The sequence below is a fragment of the Apodemus sylvaticus genome, chromosome 1 (genome assembly GCF_947179515.1).
Source record: "Apodemus sylvaticus chromosome 1, mApoSyl1.1, whole genome shotgun sequence".
NCBI lineage: Eukaryota > Metazoa > Chordata > Mammalia > Rodentia > Muridae > Apodemus > Apodemus sylvaticus.
In genome coordinates, this window is record NC_067472.1 from 167,372,351 (window position 1) to 167,397,126 (window position 24,776).

Sequence of the window (24,776 nt, forward strand, 5' to 3'; positions counted from 1 at the left end):
AGAAGACCTCAAAAAATGGGAAAACCTCCCATGCTCATGGATCGGCAGAATCAATATAGTTAAAATGGCCATTTTGCCTAAAGCACTATACAGATTCAATGCAATACCCATCAAAATCCCAACTCAATTCTTCACAGAGCTAGAAAGAGCAATTATCAAATTCATCTGGAACAACAAAAAACCCAGGATAGCTAAAACTATTCTCAGCAACAAAAGGAAATCTGGGGGAATCAGTATCCCTGACCTCAAGCAATACTACAGAGCAATAGTGTTAAAAACTGCATGGTATTGGTACAGTGACAGACAGGAGGATCAATGGAACAGGATTGAAGATCCAGAAATGAACCCACACACCTATGGCCACTTGATCCTCGACAAAGAGGCTGAAAACATCCAATGGAAAAAAGATAGCCTTTTCAACAAATGGTGCTGGTTCAACTGGAGGTCAGCATGCAGAAGAATGCGAATTGATCCATCCTTGTCTCCTTGTACTAAGCTCAAATCCAAATGGATCAAGGACCTCCACATAAAGCCAGACACTCTGAAGCTAATAGAAAAAAAACTGGGGAAGACCCTTGAGGACATCGGTACAGGGAGAAAGTTTCTGAACAGAACACCAATAGCGTATGCTCTAAGAGCAAGAATTGACAAATGGGACCTCATAAAATTACAAAGTTTCTGTAAGGCAAAGGACACCATCAAGAGGACAAATCGGCAACCAACAAATTGGGAAAAGATCTTCACCAATCCTACATCAGATAGAGGGCTAATATCCAATATATATAAAGAACTCAAGAAGTTAGACTCCAGAAAACCAAACAACCCTATTAAAAAATGGGGTACAGAGTTAAACAAAGAATTCTCACCTGAAGAACTTCGGATGGTGGAGAAGCATCTTAAAAAATGCTCAACTTCATTAGTCATTAGGGAAATGCAAATCAAAACAACCCTAAGATTTCATCTTACACCAGTCAGAATGGCTAAGATTAAAAATTCAGGAGACAGCAGGTGTTGGAGAGGGTGTGGAGAAAGAGGAACACTCCTCCACTGCTGGTGGGGTTGCAAATTGGTACAACCACTCTGGAAATCAGTCTGGCGGTTCCTCCGAAAACTGGGCACCTTACTTCCAGAAGATCCTGCTATACCACTCCTGGGCATATACCCAGAAGACTCCCCACCATGTAATAAGGATACATGTTCTACTATGTTCATAGCAGCCCTATTTGTAATTGCCAGATGCTGGAAAGAACCCAGGTATCCCTCAACAGAAGAGTGGATGCAAAAAATGTGGTATATCTACACAATGGAGTACTATTCAGCCATTAGAAACAATGAATTCATGAAATTCTTAGGCAAATGGATGGAGCTAGAGAATATCATACTAAGTGAGGTAACCCAGACTCAAAAGGTGAATCATGGTATGCACTCACTAATAAGTGGATATTAACCTAGAAAACTGGAATACCCAAAACATAATCCACACATCAAATGAGGTGCAAGAAGAAAGGAGGAGTGGCCCCTGGTTCTGGAAAGACTCAGTGAAACAGTATTCAGCAAAACCAGAACGGGGAAGTGGGAAGGGGTGGGTGGGAGGACAGGGGAAGAGAAGGGGGCTTGCGGGACTTTCGGGGAGTGGGGGGGCTAGAAAAGGGGAAATCATTTGAAATGTAAATAAATTATATCGAATAATAATAATAAAAAAAAAAGAAGTTGTATTATCCTTGTCCTTCCCCAAATTCAACCCTCCAGCTAGCCTTCTTATTGAACTTGGACTTTGAAACAATGTTGAAAAAAGGTAAGTATTTTGTGATTCTTGAAGATTTACTACATGAGTTTTACATTACAAAATGTGGGTGACATTTTAGGATAAAGGGCAAAATGTTAAGGGCTGAGTATCAAAAATCTACCTAGACTCATGTTTTAAATGCTTATTGTCCAGCTAGTTATTCTATTTTGAGATATACCATAATTAGGGCCTGAGGCCATCCATATTGTAGCCAAACACAAGAACTCCTCTTTTAACAGTTGAGGGATAACATGTTATGTGTGATTATCACAATGTCAAACTCCATTTCCCCATTTTTGAATGCCTAGATCTTTTATGTACTGAATGCTGTAACTAATAAATAAACATACTGCTCCAATAAACATACAACACTGTCTTTTTGAGTTAGAAGTGTCTTTTTTCTGTATTTTGGCCTGTTTTTTTTTCTTTTGTATCATTATTTTGTATTGGTTATTTTATGTGTTTACATTTCAAATGTTATACCCCTTCAAGTTAGTTTCCCCTCCACAAACCCCCATTCCCTCCCCAAGTTTTTATGAGGGTACTGTCCCACCCACCCATTCCTACCTCAGCACCCTAGCATTGCCCTACTTGGGTCATCCAGCCTCCACAGGACAAATGGCCCCCCTTCCATTGATGCCATATTAAACAGTCCTCTGCTACACATGCAATTAGAATCATGGATTGTTCCATGTGTGCATTTTGGTTGGTGTTTAGTCCCTGGGAGCTTTTGAGAGTCTGGTTTGTTGATATTCTCGTTCTTCCTATGGGTTTTCAAACATCCTCAGCTCATTCAGTCCTTCCCCTAATACCTCCATTGGGGTCTCTATGCACAGTTCAATGATTTCTTGCAAGCATTTACATCTACATTGATCAAGCTCTGGCATTTTATTTTAATCTAATATGTCCATAGTGGGCATATGGTATCAATATAAATTTTGCCCTTGCTTTGGTTTTGGTTTTGGTTTTGGTCTTTGAGATCGGGGTTTTGGAGTTTTGTTATTGTTCTTGTCTTGTTGGGTTTTGGGGTTTTTTTGTTCTGTTTTATTTTTTGTTTTGGGGGGTTTTGCGATTTTTGTTTTGTTTTGTTTTTTGCTGGAATGCATTACAAATCACAATGTTTTTATTATTATATGACAAGAAAGATTTTGTGGGTTATGGCTTGTGGGCTTAGTCTATGACTGAAGGGCTCTCTCTATGCCCCTATATATAATGTAATGGAGATATGAGTGTATGGAAGGAGAAGAACACTCACATGATGGCAAACAAACCAAATGTGACAAAGAAAGGCCAGACATGTACATGAGAAAACACTTTTGATCTGTGCCCAAAGGAAGATATAGTGCTCTAGGCCCCCTATATTCACCCACACCCAGAAACAGATTGATTCCCAGGATTTCTGACACACCCAAGCTCACAGGTGAGTCCCACACCCTGGTCCCAATACATGCCCTATCTGGGATTCCTGCCCGGCCATAGACACACCTTCCTTCCTTTACAATCTGCCCCAGGGAGCTCATCCTGTGCTCTATACATCATCCCACACCTTCCACACTCAGAGGCAGCTTAACCCCAGGGAGTTCTGACACAGCTAGATACATAGATCAGGCTCACAGGATCACCTCACATATCCAGAGACAGCCTGACCAAAGGAAGCCCAACAAAACCAGGTTCACAGGAGGGACAGGCTTCAGTCACAGACAGCAAGGCCAGTTAATACCACAGATAACCACATGGTGAAAAGCAAGCAGAAAAACATAAGCAACAGAAACCAAGGGTAATTGGCATCATCAGAACCAAGTTCTCCCTCCACATAAAATACTGGGTACCCCCAGCATACCAGAAAAGAAAGACTGTGACTTAAAATCACATCTCATGATAGAGGACTTTAAAAAGGACATAAATAGCTCCCTTAAAGAAATACAGGAGAACACAGGTAAACAGGTAGAAACCAATAAAGAGGAAACACATAATTCACTTTTAAAAATACATGAAAACACAATAAAAAAGGTTAAGGATTTGAACAAAACCAGACAGGATCTAAGGAGTTCAAAGGAATATAAAATTGGAAGGAAGTCAAAATATTACTATTTGCAGATGATATGATCATATACTAAAGTGATACCAAAAGCTCCACCAGAGAACTACAGGGGACAGCAGAGTGGAAAGATATAAAATTAACTCAAACAAATCAGTAGCCTTCCTATACTCAAAGGAAAAAAGACTGAGAAAGAAATTAGGGAAATGATACCATTCACAATAGTCACAAACAATATAAAATAGCTAGGTGTGACTCTAACTAAGCAAGTGTAAGATATGTATGACAAGAACTTCAAGTATCTGAAGAAAGAAATCAAAGACCTCAGAAGATGGAAAGGTTTCCCATGCTTGTCGATTAGCAGGGTTAATATAGTAAAAATGGACATCTTGCATAAAGCAATCTACAGATTCATAGCAATCCCTATCAAAATTCCAAATCACAAATTCACAGAGTTGAAAAGAGTAATTCTCAACTTCATCTAGAATAACAAAAAAAAAAAAAACAGTATAGTGAAAACTTTTCTCAACAACAAAACCTTCTGGCAGAATCACTATCCCTGAACTCAAGAGGTAGTACAGAGATATAGTGATAAAAATATCTGAATGGTATTGGTACAGTGACAGGAAAGTAGATTAATGGAATTGAATTAAAGACCCAGAAGTGATCCCACACATCTATGATCACTTGATCTTTGACAAAGGAGCTAAAACTATCTGGTGGAAAAAAAGACAGCATTTTCAACAAACGATGCTGGTTCAACGGTAGTGCACATGTAGAAGAATGCAAATTGATCCATTTTTATCTCCTTGTACAAAGTTCACATCCGAAGGGATCAAGGACCTCCACATAAAAACAGATACTCTGAATCCAATAGAAGAGAAAGTGGGAAAGAGCCTTGAACACATGGGCACAGGGGAGAAGTTCCTTAATAGAACACCAATGACTTATGCTCTAAAATCAAGAATCAATGAATGGGACCTCATAAAATATCAAACTTCTGTAAGACAAAGGACACTGTCAATATGACAGAATATCAACCAACAGATTGGGAAAAGATCTTTACCAATCCTATATTAGATAGAGGACTAATATACAATATATACAAAGAACTCAAGAAACTAAACTATAGAGAACCAAATAAACCTATTAAAAATGAGTACAGAGATAACCAAAGAATTCTCAACTGAGGAATATCAGATGGCTGAGAAACACCTAAAGAAATGTTCACCATCTTTAATCATCAGGGAAATGCAAATCAAAACAATCCTGAGATTTCACCTCACACCAGTCAGAAAGGCCAGGATCAAAAACTCAGGGGACAGCAAATGATGGAGAGAATGTGGAGAAAGAGGAACACTCCTCCATTTCTGGTTGAATTGCAAACTGGTACAACCACTCTGGAAATCAGTTTGGCAGTTCCTGAGAAAACTGGACATAGAACTATCTGAGGACCAAGCTATACGACTCCTGGGTATATACCCAGAAAATGCTCCAACATGTAATAAGGACACATGCTCCACTATGTTCATAGCAGCCATATTTATAATAGCCAGAAGCTGGAAAAAAATCCAGATGTCCCGCAACAGAGAAATGGATACAGAAGATGTGGTACATTTACACAGTGGAGTACTACTCAGCTATTAAAAACAAAGAATTCATGAAATTCTTAGGTAAATGGATGGAGCTAGAAACTATCATCTAGTGATGTAACCCAATCACAAAAGAACACACACAAAATGTACTTGCTGATAAGTGGATAATAGCCCAAAATCTCAGAATACCCAAGATACAACTCAGACCACATGAAGCTCAAGAAGAAGGAAGATCAAAGTGTAGATACTTTGATCCTTATTAGAAAGTGGATCAAAATACCCATGGCACACAGCCAACTAATAGAATGAATATAGGTTCCCCAATGTAGAAGCTAGAGAAAGGACCCAAGGAGCTGAAGAGGTTTGCAGTCCTGCAGACAGAACAATAATATGTAGCAACCAGTACCCCAAAGCTCCCAGGGGCTAAACCACTAACCAAAGAGTACACATGGAGGGTCCCATGGCTCCATCTATATATGTAGCAGAAGATGACCATTTCAGACATCAATGAGAGGGCAAACATGGGTGCTGTAAAGGCTCAATTCCCTAGAATAGGGGAATGCAAGTCAGGATATGGGGTGGGGGTCATGGGAAGGGGCATTGAGATAGGGATTTTTAGAGGGATAATGTGGAAAGGGGATACCATTTGAAATGTAAATAAAGCAAATATCTAGTAAAAGAATTTAAAAATAAATAAATAAAAAGAAAAAATCTTTTTTTAATATTTTTATTTTCTATATTCTTTGTTTACATTCCAAATGATTTCCCCTTTCCAGGATCCCCACTCCCCATATGTGCCATAAACCTTCTTCTCTCCATCCCTTCTCCAATCACCTCCCTCCTTTTTCTCTGTCTTTATATTCCCTTCCCATGCTAGATCAATCCTTTCCAGGATCAGGACCTTCTCCATACTTCTTCATGGGAGTCATTTGTTATGCAATTTGTGCCTTGGGTATTCAGAGCTTCTGGGCTAATTAATATCCACTTATCAGAGATTGCATTCCATGTGTATTATTTTGTGATTGGGTTACCTCACTTAGGATGATATTTTCCAAATCAAACCATTTGCCTACAAATTTTGTGAATTCATTGTTTCTAATTGCTGAGTAGTATTCCATCGTGTAAATATACCACATTTTCTGTATCCATTCCTCCTTTGAGGGGCATCAAAAAATATGGAATGCTTCACGAATTTGCATGTCATCCTTGCGCAGGGGCCATGCTAATCTTCTCTTTAGAGAAGATCCAATTTTAGTATATGTGCTGCCGAAGCGAGCACAGAAAACATCTTTTAAAAAGGAAATATGTAATAATAATAATAATAATAAGAGAAGAAAAAAGAACAAATGTTTTGTGTATATTTTAGCAAATTATTTCTGTTAGCTTGTGGCTTTGCTTCCCACGGTGCTGTAGTATAAAAAGGCTATGAGAAATACAGTTGCTGTTAGTGCAGTATTAACCTGTATCCCTCCCATAATTATCTCTTGCATCTTTTTCTTATCTTTCCTGTAATCATCCACACTCTGCCTGTAAGAGGACTGTTTGACTTCATACTGGCAGAACTGGTACAAAGATCAAAGACGGAAATCATAGAAAATGAGATTAGTCTCACATCATATATGATGTAAACATTTACATTATAACAACATAAAGAGGCCTGTTCTTTCTGCTGGGGCAGACTCTTGGCAGGTCTGCTACAGTGAAGATATCATCTCCTGATCCATACTAGAGAACCCACTGCACTCAGAGCAGTTGGTAAGGACCCCCACCCATCTCTGGAGTCCCAGAACTGCTGCTGGGAAACTGAGGGGCCTCACTAACCAGCAACCACCAAAACCCTGCCCTCTCGAATACCCCACCACTGCCATTCCTTCTGCTCCTTCTACCACTGATGTCTCCACGGGAGTCCAGATAGGCCTGAGAGCACAGGTAGGACCACCCCTGCTGCTCAGATGAACCCTCGCGCAGGAGCCTTCTGATTTCTGTCTCTGGCTGGGGACCATCCTCTGTCACAGTGTGCCATGTCCAGGTGGTACAGGGAAATAGCTAACCTCCAAGGGCTGTGGAAAGGCTTGAGAATGCAGAGCTGATCCTGGGCCACAGAGCTATATATACAAATTCCACCACAAGAAAGCTAGTCTCCCAGGAGTGCCTACATACCTGTGTGCACAGAGAAAACAGGAAACCTAGCAGTACAGATACACAGGATTGCAGGACAGATAAGCCACAGTCAGAGACAGCAAGACCAAATGATAACAGAGATAACCAGATGGCAAAAGGTAAGCACAAGAACATTACCAATAGATACAAAGGCAACATGGCACCATCTGAACCCAGTTCTCCCACAACAGCAAGTCCTGGATAGCCCAAAACACCAGAAAAGCAAGATCTTGATTTAAAATCATATCTGATGATGCTAATAGAGGACTTCAAGAAGGACATAAATAGCTCCCTTAAAGAAATACAGGAAAACATGGGTCAACAGGTAGATGCCCTTAAAGAGAAAAAAAATTCCCTTAAAAAATTACAGAAAGTCACAAGTGAAGGAACTGAACAAAACCATTCAGGATATAAAAACGGAAATAGAAATAATAAAGAAATCACAAAGGGAGACAACTCTGGAGATAGAAAACCTTGGAAAGAAATCCGGAGTCATCAACAGACTACAATAGAAAGAAGAGAGAATCTCAGGTGCTGAAGATACCACAGAAAACATTGACTCAACAGTCAAAGAAAATACAAAAGGCTTGTAACCAAAAACATCCAGGAAATCCAGGACACAATGAGAAGACCAAACCTAAGGAATATAGGTATAGAAGAGAGCAAGGATTTACAACTTAAAGGATCAGTAAATATCTTCAACAAAATTATAGAAGAAAACTTCCCTAACCTAAAGAAAGAGATACCCATTAACATACAAGAAGCCTACAGAACTTCAAACAGACCAGAACAGAACAGAAATCCCTCCCATCACATAATAATCAAAACATCAAATTCACTAAACAAAGAAAGAATATTAAACACAGTAAGGGAAAAAGGTCAAGTAACATGTAAAGGCAGACCTATCAAAATTACACCAGACTTCTCACGAGAAACTATGAAAGCTAGAAAATCTGAGCAGATGTCATACAGACCCAAAGAGAACATAAATGTCAGCCTAGGCTACTATACCCATACAAACTCTCCATTACCATAGCTGGACAAAACAAGATATTCCATGATAAAACCAAATTTACACAATATCATTCCATAAATCCAGCACTACAAAGGATAATTGATGGAAAATGCCAACACAAGGAGGGAAACTACACCCTAGAAAAAGCAATAAAGTAATCTCCTTTCAACAAACCCAAAAGAAGATAGACACACGAACAGAATTCCACATTTAACAACGAAAGTAACAGGAAGTAACAATCACTTTTCCTTAATATCTCTTAACATCAATGGACTCAATTCCCCAATAAAAAAGACCTAGACTAACATACTGGATACATAAACAGGTTCCAATATTTTGCTGCATACAAGATACCAACTTCAGTGACAAATATAGTCATTACCTCAGAGTCAAAGGTTGGAAAACAATTTTCCAACCAAGTGGTCCCAAGAAACAAGCTGGAGTAGACATTCTTATATCAAATAAAATCTATTTTCAACCAAAAGTTGTCAAAATATAAGGAGGGACACTTCATAATGGTCAAAGGAAAAATCTACCAAGATGAACTCTCAATTCTGAACATCTATGCTCCAAACACAAGGGTACCCACATTCATAAAAGAAACTTTACTAAAGCTCAAAGCACACATTGTACCCCCACACAATAATAGTTGGAGACTTCAACACCCCACTCTCAGCAATGGACAAATCATGGAAACAGAAATGAAACAGAGACACAGTAAAACTAACAGAAGTTATAGACCAAAAGTATATAAGAGATATTTATAGAACATTCCATCCTCAAGCAAAAAAATATACCTTCTTCTCAGTACCTCTTGGTACCTTCTGCAAAAATGAACATATAACTGGTCACAAAACAGGTCTCAGAAGATACAGGAATATTGAAATGATTCCAGGCACCATATAAGATTGCCAGAGTCTAAGGCTGGTTTTACATTTAGACAAAAACAACAGAAAATACACATACATATGGACATTTAACAATGACCTACTCAATGATAACTTGGCCAAGGAAGAAATGAAGAAAGAAATTAAAGACTTTTTAGAATTTAATGAAAATGAAGACACATCATACTAAAATTTATGGGTCACAATGAAAGCAATGCTAAGAGGAAAACTCACAGCACTAAGTGCCTCCAAAAAGAAAATGTAGAGAGAGCTGACACTAGCAGCTTGACAACACACCTGAAAGCTTCAGAAGAGAAAGAAGCTAATACACCGAAGAAGATTGCACTGCAGGAAATACTCAAACTCAGGACCAAAATCAACCAAATAGAAACAAAAAAATGATACAAAGAATCAACAAAACTAGGAACTGGTTCTTTGAGAAAATCAACAACCTTTAGCCAGACTAACCAGAGGGCACAGAGGCACTACCCAAATTAATAAAATCAGAAAGAAATGGGAGAAATAGCACCAGAAACTGGATATTCAAAAAATCATCAGCTCCTACTACAAAAGCTTATACTCAACAAAATTGGAAAATCTGAACAAAATGGACAATTTTCTAGACAGATACCAGGTGCCAATGTTAAAACAGGATCAGATAAACCATCTAAATAGTCCCAAAAGTCCTGAGGAAATAGAAGCAGTCATTAATAATCTCCAAAGCAAACAGAAGCCCAGTACCAGATGGGTTTAGTGGGGAATTCTATTAGATTTTCAAAGAAGACCTAATACTGATACTTTTCAAACTATTTCACAAAATAGAAACACAAAGAACATTACCCAGTTCTTTCTATGAAGCGACAATAACGCTTATGCCTAAACCAAACAAGGAAAGAGAACTTCAGACGATTTCCCTTATGCACATTGATGCAAAAATACTCTATAAAATTCTTTCTAACTGAATCCAAAATACATCAAAACAATCATTCACCACAATCAAGTATGCTTCAACCCAGGGATGCAGAGATGGTTCAATATATGGAAATCCATCAATATAATCCAATACATAAACAAACTCAAAGAAAAAAAAAGCACATGATAATTTCATTAGATGCTGAAAAAGGATTTTGCAAAAGCCATCATTCCTTCATGTTAAAATACTTGGAGAAATTAGTAATTCAAGGCCCATACCTAAACATAATGAAAGCATTATACAGCAGACCAGTAGCCAACATTAAACTAAATGGAGAAAAGCTTGAAGCAATCCCACTAAAATCAGGGACCAGATAAGGCTAGCCATTCTCTCACTATCTATTCAATATAGTACTTGAAGTTCCAGCTAGAGCAATTAGAAAACAAAAGGAGGTCAAAGGTATACAATTTGGAAAGGAAGAAATCAAAATATCGCTATTTGCAGATGATATGATAGTGTACTGAAGTGACCACAAAAAATCAACCAGAGAACTCCTAAAGCTGATAAACAACTTGAGCAAAGTTGCTGGATATAAAATTAACTCAAACAAATCAGTAGCCTTCCTCTACTCAAAGGATAAACAAGCTGAGAAAGAAATTAGGGGAGCAACACCCATAACAATGGTCACAAATAATATTACATACCTTGGTGTGACTCCAACCAAGCAAGTGAAAGATCTGTATGACAAGAACTTCAAGCCTCTGAGGAAAGAAATTGAAGAAGATCTCAGAAGATAGAAAGATCTCCCATGCTCATGGATTGGCAGGATTAACTTAGCAACAATGTCCATCTTGCCGAAAGCAATCTACAAATTCAGGGCATTCCCCATCAAAATTCCAAATCATTTCTTCATAGAGCTAGAGAGAGAAATCTGCAAATTCATTTGGAATAACCAAAGAACCCAGGAGAGCAAAAACTATTCTCCACAACAAAAGAACTTCTGGGGGAATCGCCATCCCTGACCTCAAGCTCTACTACAGAGCAATAGTGATAAAAACTGTATGGTATTGGTACAGAGATTGGCAGGAAGATCAGTGGAAGAGCATTAAAGACCCAGAAACAAACCCACACACCTCTGGTCACTCAAGTGTGTCAAATATCAATATTTCGCAAAGGAGCTAAAAACATTCAGTGGGAAAAAGTCAGCATTTTTAACAAATGGTGCTGGATCAACTGGAGGACAATGTGTAGAAAAATGCAAGTCTACCCATTCTTATCTCCTTGTACAAAGCTCAAGTTCAAATGGATCAAGACCTCCATATAAAACACTGAAGCTAATAGAGGAGAAAGTGGAGAAGAGCCTTGAACACATGAGCACAGAGAAAAACTTTTCTGAACACACCAATAGCTTATGCTCTAAGAACAAGAATAGACAAATGGGACCATATAAAACTGCAAAGCTTCTATAAGGCAAAGGACACTGTCAATAGGATAAAATGGCAACCAACAGAGTGGAAAAAGATCTTTACCAAGTCTACATTCGATAGATGACTAATATCCAATGTATACAAAGAACTCAAGATGTTAGACTCCAGAGAGTCAAATAACCCTATAAAAAATGGGGTCCAGAGCTAAACAGAGAATCCTCAACTGAGGAAACTCAGATGGCTATGAAGCACCTAAAGATATGTTCAGCATCCTTAGTTATCAGGGAAATGCAAATCAAAACAGCCTTGAGATTCCACCTCACACTAATCAGAATGGACAGGATCAAAAAGTCAGGGGACAGCAGATGCTGGCAAAGATCTGGAGAAAGAGGAACACTCCTCCACTGCTTGTGGGGTTGCAAACTGATACAACCATTCTGGAAATCAGTTTGGTGGTTCCTCAGAAAATTAGACATAGTACTACCTGAAGACCCAGCTATACCACTCCTGGACATATACACTGAAAATGTTCCACCATGATAAGGCACTTGCTCCACTATGTTCATAGCATCCTTATTTATAATAGCCAGAAGCTGGAAAAATCCAGATATCCTTCAACAGAGGAATGGATAAAGAAAATGTGGTATATTTACACAATGAATACTACTCAGCTATTAAAAACAATGAATTCATGAAATTCTTAGGTAAATGGATGAAACTAGAAAGTGTCATCCTGAGTGAGGTAACCCAATCACGAAAGAACACATATGGTATGCACTCATTGATAAGTGGATACTAGCCCAAAGGCTAAGAATAAACAAGATACAACTCACAGAGCACAGGAAGCTCAAGAAGAAGGAAGACCAAAGTGAGGGTGCTTCAGATTTTCTGAGAAAGGAAACAAAATACTCACAGGAGCAATTATGAAGACAAAGTGTGGGGCAGAGACTGAAGGAAAGGCCACCCAAGGAATATCCTACCTGGGAATTCATCCTATAAACAGTCACCAAACCCTGACACTACTATGGATGACAAGAAGTGCTTGCCAAAAGGAGCCTGTTATGGCTGTCTCCTGAAGGGCCCTGCTAGAGCCTTAAAGATACAGATGCAGATGGTAGCAGCCAACCATTGGAGTGAGTGGTCACCAATGAAGGAGTTGGAGGGAGGACTGGAGGAGCTGAAGGGGTTTGCAACCCCATGGGAAGATCTATGATATCAGCCAACCAGACCACCACCCCCAGACCTCCCAGGGACTAAGCCATCAACCAAGGGGTAAACATAGTTCCAGCTTCAATTGTGGGGGAGGAATGTCTTGTCAGGCATTGGTGATAGGAGAGGTCCTTGGTCCTATGAAGGCTGGATAGATGCCCCAGTATGGGGGAATCGAGGAGGGAAGGTGGGAGTGTGTTTGGAGGAGGGGCAACTTCTCAGAGGCAGGGGGTGGAGGATGAGTTGGGGATTTTCTGGGAGGGGGAGAAACCAGGAAAGGCTTTAGCATTTGAAATGAAAATGAAGAATTATTTTAAAAAATAATAGCATAAAGAACAGATTTCATGAGAGAGAAACAGCTAACCCTACACCTACTCCTATCCCAAACCATTCCCATACCCCTAACCCTGCCTTTACATGTACCCCAACCTTACTCTTATTCCTACTCCTACACCAACTCCAAACCATACCCATACCCTAACCCTAAACCTAACTGTTACCCTTGACCTAACCATAAACCTTACCCTTATACTTACCCTTACTTATAACCTCACCCTTAACCTTAGATTTGTCCTTACATTTACCCTTACTCCTACCTCTACCCCATGTGGTCCATCTGTGGAATTTTGCCTTTCTTCAGGAAACTCTGAAGATCCATTTCATGAAGACATTAAAATCAAAGGTGAGTTTGTATTTAGAGATACTAATGATAAAAATAATTAGAGAGTGAGATTAGGATGTGGTGACATGTGCAGAATGGAATTCCAGGAGTCTATTTTTCAATGCTTAAATGAATGGGCATTTATTTATTGATGTTATATCTTCAGTCTCATCAGAGTAACAAGAGATTGAATGGAAAATATTTTTCAACACAGATGTAAGAAAATAACACAATCTCAAAATCTTCATGTGGTAAAAGAAATAGCTAATGTGATACTTGTAGTAATTACTTTTCTAGCAATTTGGTTTGATGGTACTTAGAAAACTTGAAATATTCATATCTAGCTTCAGAAACTATCAGATATACACAAAAGAGTTAGTTTGACTCTTTGCTCTTCTCCATTCCAGAGACAGCTCCACCTTCCCTGCAGTGCCAGCCATGTCTCTAAGACTAGATTTAATTGAATTGGGATCCTAGTTACCAGGGCTTCCTTCATGTCTAGCAAAGTGGATATTGCTGCTCTCAATGACCCCTTCATGGACCTCAACTACATAGTCGACATATTTCAGTATATTACCTATGGCAAGTTCAACAGTGCCATCAGTGGTGAGAAAGGGAAGCTGGTTATCAATGGAAAGGCCATCACTATCTCCAGAAGCAAGATCCCATCAACACCAAATGGGGTGATGCTGTTGCCAAGTATGTTGTGGAGTAATGTGTTTTCACCACCATGGAGAAGGTCAGGGCCTATTTGAAAGATAAATCCCAAAGGGTCATCATCTCTGCCCCTTCTGCTAATGTCCACGTGTTTGTGATGGGTGTGAAACATGTGAAGCATAATAATTCAATCATGATTGTGAGCAATGCCTTCTGCACCACCAACTGCTTAGTTACACTGGCCACTTTGGCAGTGTGGAAAGACTTCATGCCATAACTGCCAACAGTTTTCATCTATGGATGATCCCTCTAGGGAGTTGTGAAATGATGGCCACAGGGCTACCAAGAACATCATCCTTACATCCACTGGTGCTGCCAGGGATTTTGGGCACCGTCATCTCAGAATTGAATGGGAAGCTCACTGTCGTGGTCTTCCATGTGCCTACACCCAGTGTGTCTGAACTGGGTCTGACATGCTGCTGCCTAGAGAAAGCTGCCAAGTATGGTGACATCAAGAAATTGGTGAACCATGCACTGGGGCCCCTAATAAAGAACATAATGGCTACAATGAGAATCGAGTTGGGTCCTGCAACTTTAGCAGTGATATTATATTCACTCTTCTATCTTTGATATTGGGGCTAGCATGCTCTCAGTGACAAGTATGTAAAGGCAATTGTCTGCTATGATAATGAATATGGCTATAGCAACAAGTTGGTGTTGGATCTCATGGCCTACATGGCCTCCAGGGAGTAAGAAGCCATGAGTCACCAATCCTAACATGGACTTGAAAGAAAAGAAAGGTTCTGGGCTCCTACAGGGTACATGTCCCGACTCAGGCCTCAACACTGAGCATCGCTCTCATAGCTTCCATCCCAGAACCCTAAGAAGGGAAGGACTTAGGGACCCCTAACTTCTTGAATACCATGAATAAAAGTTACTGTACTCACAAAAAGTATGTTTGTTAATATTGTAAATAATTATGGAAAGCTGAAGAAGCCCAGCTGTCCAAAAACTAGAAAAATGGATGCATAAATTAGAAGATATTCATTCAATAAAACATAGAATGATTAAAATAATGTATTAAACCTACATATATCATTAAGAATAGAAATATACTATTGAGCTTGAAATTTTATGACAAAATATTGCATATGATTCTGTATAAACTTGACAAAATGTCTTTTCAATTATTTTTATTTAAAACAATTTTAAATTTAAATACATTTGATCATATTCTTCCCCTCCACCAAAACCATTCAGATATTCTTTTGCTTCCTACCCAAACAACTTAAGTTCTTTCTCAAAAAACAAAAACCCTCTGAAACAAAGAAAACAAAAATAAAATGCCAGCCAAAACTTTAAATAAAGAATACCAAAATAACCTTGTGCTCTGGAGGACTTAACCAACAAATAATGGACTCTACAGTTGTTTTGTGTGTGTGTATGTTCTTTTATTTGGTTACTGGAAGTCTACTTCATTATATATATATATATATATATATATATATATATATATATATATATATATATATACACATACATATATATATATACATACATATATATATATACATACATATATGTCTGTATATATATATATATATACATATATATATATATATGTATATATATATATATATGTAATAGCAAAAAAGTACAGATAAATGTACTGTGCCAAGATAAAGAAAGTGCCAAATAGAGTAACTTCTGTGTGACCATAAAGGGTGTTGACTAGAACAGTGATACATTAGTCTACATAAAATGATACATATTCTTTAGTCATAAAATACTAGAATGCAACTCATAATGCTTGACATTACTACCTATAATGGGATTTTGAAATCATAGAAAAGCAATTACTTAGATGGAAAATGACTGGATATTACTTAATGGAAGAGGCTCAAGTATAGGTGGAATAGGCTAGATGCCAAAAAACACTTTATTAAGGGTCAGGATTCAAACCTATCACTTGCATCTATATATGTATAGAAAGTCATAATGTCTGGTTAAAGTTTGTGTAAACTTCACTTCATCATAAACTCTTACTCCCCCTGTGAAGCATCTGTTGACTTAAACTGTCTAAGAGCTGTTGTTCTTCAGCACTGCTCAGCTCCCCATCTCTGGACTAGAAAATGGAAAAACAGTAGGATATATTACATGAACTTACAGAGAGTTTATCATCTGCTATTTGTCTCTGAGCTCAATTATTCACAGTTCTACCATAAAGTACGACACACAGGGGTCTAGAAATTCTGACACAAAAAATCAGGGACAGATGTTTCCCTATAGAACTTTTTGCCTTCTAACACAGGTTCCCTCTTCCCAAAATATTCAGCTCTGCCATGGAGAAGCTCTGCCTTGGCTTCTTCTCGGAGCCAAGGATCTGTTAAATAGGTGGGTTTCATTATTTTGCTTTACTATCTTTGATACTTAAATCCATGCTATAAAAGCCAGGTGTGCTCAAATTAAATCAGTCAAAAATGGCAATATGCACACTCACACTCACACACACACACACAGTCACACACACACTTTTTTACATAACAGGTTCTTGGGAGGATTAAAAAGACACATGGAATGCAATCTCTGATAAGTGGATATTAATTAGCCCAGAAGCCCTGAATACCCAAGGCACAAACTGCATAACAAATGACTCCCGTGAAGAAGTATGGAGAGGGTCCTGATCCTGGAAAGGATTGATCTAGCATTGGAAGGGAATATAAGGACAGAGAAAAAGGAGGGAGGTGATTGGAGAAGGGATGGAGAGAAGAAGGTTTATGGGACTTATGGGGAGGGGGAATCTGAGAAAGGGTAAATCATTTGGAATGTAAACAAAGAATATAGAAAATAAAAATAAAAATAAAGACAGTACAGGTAAGCTTTTAAAAAGCAAATATATATATATATTTAACTAATGCCTTGAACACAGAGAAGTCACTCACACTGGGGCCTACCTAGAGCCTTTATCCATACAGATTTAGTACCAAAAGGTACTCTGCTCACTACCAGAGGAGAATGGTAAACACAAACCCATTAAAAGCATTTCAATCTATAATGGTGACTTGTCTACCAAATACACTGGTTCAATATTGTCACAACAGTTATACAAGTAACAAGCCATTACCTCTTTGGATTTAATGCCTACTCCACAAGAAAGAACCCAGGCCCACCATTTCTCAGGTTGCCAACACTTTGAGACTAGATAGATTATTGACCTGGGAAGAAAGTAAAAGAATGTGTCAATAAAAAACTCCTAATGACATTCCAATATACTCATAGATCACTGCACTGTTCAGTGATCATCAGTGAGGCTTGCTCCTGTAGTAGACAGAAATACAGAGATACACATGGAACAATATGCAGAAAGTATATTGGGAACTTAAAACAATCAGTCCTAAACAGGTTGACTCTATCAAACTGTTGCCTCCTCAGGAAGAGATGCAGAAGATGAAGCAGAAAGATTGTAACATCCAGAGGTAATGGAGGGCACCAACTTGCCCTTCTAAACATAACAGGATTGATGCACATCTAAACTCACAGAGATGTAGCAGCCTGAACAGTGCTTATGTAGGTCTGCAATAGATGCAGTCCTAGAGCTGAGAGCAGAAGTAGACAAAAACCATCATCCTTAATCCAGAAGCTATTTCTAATTGATAAACACTTGCAAATGGAAAATTACTTTTCTCCAATAATATATCACTGCTTATACAAAAATGACACTTAAATGCAGGCCTGATGCCTAGCAGTAGATGGCCAACAAAAAAGAAACTCAATGGTATTTAAAGGTTGTTTTGTCTCATGATGTCATGTGCTTTCCCTGGGCTCTTGCTCCTCTTACTCTTCCTCCCCGTCATCCTGTTTCTCCTCCCTCCTGCTCCTCCTTCTTCCTCTTCTTTGCACTCATCTTCTTTCCCCCTCCTCGTCTTCGCCCCCTTCTTCCTTTTTCCTTCTTTAACTTAAAAAACTGTTGCTTACATATTATGTCTAGTAATGAGTCTAAGGATATATCTTAAAGACAGAATTGTATGTGTGAGTGGTGTGTGTGTGTGTGTGTGTGTGTGTGTGTGTGTGTGTGTGTGTGTGTGTCTAAATTTGTTTCTTGTGGTTTTTCTTTGGCTAAATTTTTCCTATTTATTTGGTCCTATTTTGTTTGTTTTTATTTTATCATATTTCATATTTTTTCTAGATGCTGTTTGGTTTCTAATGAGGAGAACAAGGATGAGCATAAATTTAGGTTGGTGGAGAATTAGGGAATGTGTAGGAGTAGTTGGCTAGGGGGAAACCATGGTCAGAAAATATTATATGAAAAACTATTTTAATAAAAAAAAGTATTCATCATAAGAATGACATTATCCTGTAGCAATTACATGCCCATTACAATTTATTCTCATCTTTTCTTCAGATGATCTGCATAGAAAACTTTCATCATTACAGAAAACTCCTCATCTTTTAGAAGAAACTAAGGAGAAATCATGTGCTATGTTAGGTTTGTCTTTCTTATTTACTGCACTTCACTTAGCAGCCCCTCAAGAGACATGCCCTTGTTTCAGTTCCCTCTCATCAGAGGCTCTCAGACTTTGCTCTTCCTTTTCCCTTCCACTGCTGAGCAATATCCTCTAAACTACACCCACCCACAAGCTATGTATGTAAAGTGCTTCCTATTGCTCCACAAACAGTGTTGGGTCCTTACTTCAATTTCCTGCCAAGAAACAACACTGGTTTTTTGTGCATGCATGAATAATTATGAATATACTTAGGGCTGACTACCAAAGATGTTTGGGAGTATAGAGAGTTTCTCCATCTCTTGTCTGTGCCTGTTCTAATGCCTTCTGTGGCACATGCATCTTTACTTTCTACATCACCCAAATTATCCAATAATATACACACTTAACATCCATTCTAATAGGAGACTACCAAAGGCCTAAAACAGACTTAGCATGAAGTTGTAAAATTATTTCCATCTTCAATTTCTGATGCTCTGTGAGATACTTCTATGCCATGCATTCTGTTTTTTAGATGCATGATTCTAATATCTTCACAACGAAAAACATGAATGGTTCTTTTTCTTTCTCTTCATTTATTATTTCCACTAAGATTTCTAGCATCATGATGAATAAAAGAGGGATGAGTTGATGTGCTTGCTTCATTCCTGATTTTAAGAGGTGATGCTATTGTTCCACATTCAGAAGACCCTGGTTGTTTGTAATATATAGTAGCCTTTACCATCTTAGGATATCATCTATCCATCCCAAAATTCTTCAGTTTTCACCATTTTTTTCTTTTTTTTTTTTCTGTCACTTCTTTTTTTTTAAGTAAAAACTTAAATTACTCAAAACAAAATTACCCAAACATGGAATGTATTCACTGAATTGAAATTAATTTAAAAGTTACTTGCCAAGCAAAATATCAGGGGGAAAAAAGCTGATGAATTACCTATGACTTAATAGAGTTTTTGGAGGTCAGAATTGAGAACAAGGAACTGTGGAACCAAGCTATATTCGCTCCACTGCTGGAACCTACATTTTCTTTAGCCATCATTTTGAATCACCTTGATAGAATGAGCCATCAAGGTGATCCAATTTTTTTCAATGTCGTGTTTTGCATCTTTTGACATTTTTAAATATGTTTCTTTCTTCACTTATTTACATGTTGTATTAATATGTATTACTTTTTTAGAATATTGAAGGATCATTGCATTATCAAAAAAGTATTCATTGTATATATTATCTATTTTTAAATACTTATCATTGCTGTTTTTATATTGTTTTTCAATTTCATATGTGCAAATAATTCACTATGTACATATTCACCCTGTATTACTCTGTAATCCCCTCTCCCCTAGCCCTGATGATACAGTTCTTCAACCACTGTCTTTACTATTTTGGCATCTTATTTTTTTTAACATCCTATTCATTCTCTGTGAATTTCACATCATGGACCCCAACCCTACTCATCTTCCTGTCCGTCCATATCTGCTCTTTACCATTATAGCCTCCCACATCTGCGAAAAATAATCTGTCCATGGAAGCTGTAGTGTGTATCAAAGTATAGCCTTTTCCCCAAATAGCTTTACTTGTGAATATACATTGCACTGAGTCATTGATCTGGTTCTCAGTCTCTGGCTTCTCTCTACTATCAACACTGGATCTTTACTTTGATTCATCTTAGACATCCTGTTGTTGCCCTGTATTATGGAAATCCTGCAGCTTTGGATCTGTAGCATCTGCACTTTCATGCACTCCAGCAGTTTATAGCCGGTTTAGAGGTTAGAGTGGGGAAACCTAAATCTCTGGATCTGGGCCTGGATAGTAACTAAGTTGGTTAGCCCACCAGACTTCCTGAAGGCATGCCACAAGGGCCAACTCTACAGAACTCTCATGGTAAGGAGCAGGGACAGATCTTCAGCTCTTACCCCCAAGAGGCTGGCTCTACCACACCCAGCCCTGCCACCTAGCCAACACTGCCACTCTACCCAGGCAAGGTGAGAGCCTGCTCTCCCTAATGCTGTGGCTGGAGATGGGCAGGGCCAGCTCTCCTGAGTGCTGAAGACAGTGAGAGGTGCATCCAGCTCTGCACAATCCTTAGGCATCAATATGACTCCAGAAGGTAGCACATGACTTCTCACGGGAGGCTGTTCCTCACCACATTCTCATCTCCCATCTCTCCAGTTCATCTCTCCAGAGTGCACAAACCATTCCTCTTCCCTTTCTCTCCCAAATCTCTACCACACACTTTCTCACTGTGGTGGCACCTGCCCACTGGTATTGCATGGAGGTGAGCAGGCCTCTGGTTGTCTTATTTTACTAATTCATTGATTATATGATCTTTATATCTTTGCATATTTTCAGTTGATTACAATGTTCATTTCTAATTGTATTTGATAGGACAGGAAGCAATTCAATTTGGTAGCTTTTGTGAAGACGTCTTATGAGTGAAAATATTGCAGAGAAACTTTTGTCTGTTGCTTAGAAGGATGTATGCTCCTGCATTGTTGGATGCATTACTAGGCACTTGTAATCTATAAGTTAAAGTAGTTTGTCTATAAAGCTTCCTTGTCAATGTATTCTTTGAATGATATGTAATCTGGCCTTCACAGTGAGTTTCAAGCTAAAACTACACAGTGAGACTGTGTTTCAATAAAACAAACAAAAAAGAAGCAAAAATAATTTGTATATTTAGTCACCATTGTGTAGTTGAATTTATTGGCATAGGCACACACACACACATTACTTTTAATGAATTACCCACTGAGTAGTATGTATGCATTATTATTCTATTTTATTCTTGTGCCAAGTAAGAATACACACAACCTGTCTTTCTTTCAAAGTCCATTCACTTGGAATATTATTCTCATTCCTTTTTCTCATTCTGTACATGTCTTTATAAATGCAAATGTGTTTCTTGAACACAGAAAGTTAGAATACAGTTGAATACAGTTAGAGTATACATGGGGTGCATTGAGGACAATACAGTTAGAGAAGCTTTGCCACACAATCAGAGTTAACACTATTTACATTTAAGAATACTATTGAGGTATATGTGCTAATCCTATTTGGAGGGTTTCCTAGTTGATTCGAGTAGTACCTTTACCCTTGTACTTTAATCTTCTTAAAACACAAACAATGAGAACATGTATTGTTGTAATATCTGGAATATAATCTCAATGAATATTAGTATTTTTTCTTTTTCCCTTTAAAAAGGGGACTAATGATGTTAGAGAGACCACTGAATTAAATAAAAATATTGACTGCTTAATAATCTAATTTTGAGAAAAAAAGTGTACTGGGTCTCTGAATTAGAGATGGTTGATTCTTTCTTAATTCCATTTCTCTATTCTCATTAGATTTAGTCTTTCCCAAAGCCTCATGATTTTGAATTTCTTTCTCACATATAATTGGAGGAATCTTTCCTCCACTGGAATCTGAATAATGCAAATACATGTTAGAAAGATCAGATGCACCAAAACACTTAGATTCATTATCAAACAGGAAGAGTATACATGGAGTGGGTTGAGGGCAATTTCAGACCAGCTTCACCAAAGGGCTTGTGGTCCAAGCCCATGCTCAGAGATGTACTCTGGGCAAGGAGAGGCAGGACAATTCAGTGTAGGCTGGCATACAGGGACAAGCAAATCAGTCAGATTAGAGACTGCATTCAACTGTATTTTACTTTCTCTTCCTGCTGCAGAAGAAGAAACTGAACATTACATTGGTTGAGGAATCATGGAATTCATTGCAGTGGCCCTCAACCTCAAGTTTGAATTTCTTTTCTGCAGTTTTAACTCTCTTTGGGCTTAACATTCATTTACCCATTTGTCTTTGTTCTTAATCTATTGTGCTCCCTTGTAGTGATCTGGACATTTGTGATATAACAGAAAAGACAAAGTGCTTGATGTACTCCAAAGCTACTCCTCATCTTTAAATTTGGAATGTAGACCCAGCTTACCTATCCTGAGGTATGAAACTGTTCTCACACAGGTCATAGTAAGGAGCAGCACTTCTTTGATAACACTCACTCTGGATCCATTTCTTTTTTCTCATTTGATAGATTCCTGTCATGACCATTTTTCACAGTGAGGGCTTCCATTCTCCTAAACTGAAAAAGAAATCTCATCCCAAGAACAGAAAATTTAATCCAAAGCACTATCTTTTCCTGGCATAGCCTTAGATACTGAGTAGCTGTGCTTGGGCCATCAGCTACTTCACAAGCAGTAGAGAAGTTCTTCAGAGGCTGCTCAAATACAAACAACTTGAGTTGGTCCTTAAAGGAGGAAATAGTAATTACTTGGAGATAGGTAGACATAAGTGGTTGGGATGGAAGAGCCCAATCTGTGAGTGGAAATGGGACAGATGCCAAGAAACAACTTAGGGGACATCAAGAAAGGTCTCTGGTGTGTGACTTGTTCCCACTTTTCGTACTGGAAATCACATTGTCTGCACAGTGTTTCTTTAACCCTTACCTGGGTCAGAAACGTGCACTCAGCATATCCCAATAAAGGTATATCACAGTTCCAGAACAAGGAAGCAGAGTCTAGAATCAACCTGTGGAAGGGTCTTCTGCCCTGTGTTCTCTCCACCTCTAGACCAAAAAAAAATGGAAGAAATGTAAGGATATATCCCAAGAAAGTTCAGAGTTAGTGTCATGCTGAGTTCACATTCCTATACCGCTATGACAACATGCACCATTCATGGTCTAGGCCTTCTCCCGAGAAGGCATGAGACAGAAGCTTTCCTTTCACACAAAGAGGTGGCCTGAGTTAAACAATTTTCTTACTCTCCCTCAAATCATTCATAGTTGTTGCAGACATTCCTTTGAAGAGGAAGGTGATATACAAAGTTTGTTTCCCAAGGCAGAAACCTGTAAGCAGGTGAATTGTTTACTGGTTCCCAAAACTGACCCACCATGTGTGTATGTTGCCTCTTGGAAAAAACTGATGTTTAGAATATGAGTAACTAAAGAAATGCCAGAGGAATGTTTATTTATTTAAAAAAATAAACCATGAGTCCTAGTGACAGAGGAAATGCACAGGGACTATGAGAAATCAAAGCAGTAGAGAAAGTTGTCCACAGCTTGGCTTCAATAGAAATGTAATTAGTACTGCATAACGAGAGAGAGAGAGAGAGAGAGAGAGAGAGAGAGAGAGAGAGAGAGAGAGAGAGAGAGAGAGAGAGAGAGAGAGAGAGAGAGAGGAGGGAGGGAGAGATATGGGAGGATGCTATAGTTATAACTGAAATAACTGAGTTGTTGTAAGGGAATAATTTGCATGTGCAGGGAAACTCTGCTGCTATTAATATATAATTCACCTGGAGAGAGATAAAAAATAAAAATCCCAAAGCTCTTTCCTTCTGCTCTCCACATCCTTAAAATGTCACCAACTGCCTCAAATAAAAGAAAGTTAGAGGAAGGAACCCTTTAAGGGCCCAGATCAGGCACTTCTATAAGGTGTCAGGTGGCAGAGATAATGATGGGAGGAAACACTTCTTCACCCGCAAATCTTCTTCTACCACCAGATTTGCAGATGTAACTGTCACCAGATTACCCCCATCAGAGTTATTTTTGTCCTATTTGGATCTTATTCTTCTAAGGCTGCTTTCAGTGAGGATTCACCCATGGTTATAAGAGATTAGACTGAAGATTGCAAGGAAAGCATAGTTCTTATTGGCTATGGTAGAAGAGTAGTCACTCAAGTACAGAGTGATAGAAGAACACCTTAGCAATAAAGTCGTTCTATATGGGTTGGCAGCTGAACCATGTCAGACATGAGAATCGCCACATTGCTGTTCCTCAGACATAAAGAGGCATCAGCGTACTGTGGGCAAGGACTCTCAGCCACATCAGAGTGTCAGTGTAGGGAAGATGCAGAGAAAAGTGGGAGGGTTGCTTCTCTCTGGACACAATTTTGCTACATTTCTCTACTTGGTTCTGAAC

The 24,776-nt window shown here is 38.5% G+C and overlaps 1 non-coding gene and 1 pseudogene across 1 annotated transcript; one reads left to right on the top strand and one right to left on the bottom strand.

Moving 5' to 3' along the window:
- Positions 1–15,101, top strand: part of LOC127692167 (mas-related G-protein coupled receptor member B4-like) — a 33,468-nt pseudogene extending 18,367 nt beyond the window's left edge.
- On the bottom strand, positions 6,589–6,698 carry LOC127676610 (U6 spliceosomal RNA). The gene has a single exon (XR_007976065.1). It is a non-coding gene; the product is annotated as a U6 spliceosomal RNA (small nuclear RNA).
- Positions 15,102–24,776: the final 9,675 nt, after the last annotated feature.